This window comes from Rhinolophus hipposideros (genome assembly GCF_964194185.1).
Source record: "Rhinolophus hipposideros genome assembly, chromosome: 14".
In the NCBI taxonomy this organism is placed as follows: domain Eukaryota; kingdom Metazoa; phylum Chordata; class Mammalia; order Chiroptera; family Rhinolophidae; genus Rhinolophus; species Rhinolophus hipposideros.
This window is the reverse complement of record NC_138060.1, coordinates 62,919,183-62,921,670: the sequence shown is the minus strand read 5'-3', so window position 1 is coordinate 62,921,670 and position 2,488 is coordinate 62,919,183.

Genomic DNA, 2,488 nt, shown 5'->3' with positions numbered 1-2,488 from the left:
AGCGCCGCCCGCCCGCCCCGCCCCCGGCCCGCCCCGCCCCCGGCCCGGCCCGCCCCGCCCCCGGCCCCGCCCCCGGCCCCGCCCCCGCTCCTCCCCACTCCCGATCTTCCGCCTCCCTCCAGACGCGCCCCGCCGCTTGCCCTGGGCCTCGGGCTCTGCTCCTTCACGGCCCCCCGGCCTGGAGCTGTCCGCCGCGTGGTGCTGAATCCTCGGGCGCTCCCACTATGCGCTGGAGCCGGTGCCTCACGGTGCCATCCCCGCCTGGGTCAGACGACGTCCCGGAGAGCAGCAGGCACGGGCACGGGGCACGGGGCACGGGGCTGGGGAGGTCAGAGCCCCGGGAGGTGGGCACAGTGCTCGGGGCTGGCCCTAGGGTAATGGGGTGCTGCTGGGGGATAGGTAAGGGGCCACGTGGGGGTGGGTGAAGCACTTAGACATCCATTCTCTCCACTCCTGGACTGCAGCTTAGTTCACACGCCAGGCCCAGGGCGGCGCCATGTGTCCTCCACCCCATGTGAGAGAGCTGGGGCCTGAGTCACTAGGAGGAAGAGATGGAGGGGGGTCAGGGGGGGTGGGGCCTCTTCTTCCTCCCTGATGACCTTTAAAGCTGCTGCCTTCTGCCCCCCACACCCACCCACCCAGCCCTGACCACCCCCCACTAATCCCTACCTTCATGTGCAAAGGGTATTATGTCAAAGAGCAACCTGGGCCGGGCAAGGGGTCAAGCGGGAGGGACATGCTGGTGCTGCCCATGGGCTGGGGAAGAGGCTCCTGACACTGGCAGCTGCGTAGGAGGCAGCAGGAGCTGGAGCTGGAGCCCAGGAGGACAGCTCGGAGAACATCCTCTGGACTCCTCTTCCCTCCTGCCACAGAAAGGGGAAGGATGCCCCTGGGCAGGGGGCGGTGGATACGCTGCGGCACCACTGTGCTGAAGCAGTAGGGGAAGGGGCCTGTGCTGCCCACCCCCTACACCCCCGCACACACACTAACAAGAGCTAAGGAGCACAGCATCCCCACATGTCCCCTGGCGCCGCCCTGTCTCCCACAGGTGTCAGTGGAGGCCAGGCTAGCTTAGCCACATGCTAATGAACACATGCCAAGGCCGGGCCCCTCCAGCACACACACCTCCATGTGTGCTTGGCAGTTGGCGGGGGTGGTGTCAGCAGGGAAGGACAAGCTTTTTCCCTGGACATAGAAACCCGATGCCCCACTGCTCTGGAAAGAGCACAGCTGTGAGAGACAAACACGTCAAACCCAAACAAACAAACTCCAGCTAACGGGAGGCGGTGTGGCAGCGGGATAGGGTTTGGAGCTGTCAGACAGGCTGCAGAAAACAGACAGGCTGTCTTCCAGTGCGGGCTGCTCTGACCCTCTGGCTGACTCAGACGGATTGCTCCAGGGGCAGGTGAGTGATGGGCCAGGCCGCTGGAACAGGGGCTGACAGCAGCAGGGTGCTGAGGTAAGAGGGGTCACACCGCAATCCCAGCCCACTCACCAAGGCAGCCCCACAAAAGTCACAGCGCTTTTAACAGTGCCAGCCCCGGAGGCCCTTTACACGGCCCACAGCAGTGGGCTGCAGTGCCACCGGAGCACGCAGACAGGGTGTTCCACACCCAGCCAAGCAGCCACAGCCTTACACACAGAGCTGCACATGGGGACACAGCCCTACACACAGCAGTGCACCTGAACACACAAGCACAACACAGCTGTCCACGTAGACACAGCCATAATGTACAGCATTACATGGGACATGCACACAGCTGTACGCATGGACACACCCGGTCACAAACAAGTCCACACATACATAGCTGTACTCACGGACACACAACTGCAGACCTACAGCTTCACCTGTAGACACGATATCGTAACTACACATGAACATAAAGCACAACACACACAGCTGTACATAGACACACAGCCACACACAGATACAATGTACGGACAAAGCCCCCACAGTGACATTCCTAGCCAGCCAGCCTCAGACCCCTGGCACACGTGCACATGGCCACCCACACAAACACAGCCATCCCATCCTGATGCCCACGTGGGCACAGCCTCAGGTGGGACCCCCGCCAGCAGACCTACCCGAGGTTCCACGCAGAACCAAAGGCGTGTGTGTGTGTGTGCACACGCAGGTCCAGACACTGGCGGGCAGAGCAGGGATGCCCTTACCGGCCGGGCAGGACTAGCATGAGCACACACTAGGACCAGACACACGCATCCCTTGGCGGCGGGCAGACACAGGCTGTGGGCTCCCCACTCCTGAGCCCTGGATGGCAGCCCACGCTCAGCTCCGGCACCTTTGCCCTGCTCTCCAGCAGCCTGGGGGAGCCTTTGGGCCACACAGCAGGGAGTGGAGGGCCCCCAAGACCCTTTCTGCCACCCACCCGAGGGTACTTGGCCACGTTCCTTTCTTTCCTTGGGCTGCGGGTGCCTATCTGCACAGGGCTCCTCAAGGTGGAACAAACAAACAAAGGCAGAGCCCAAA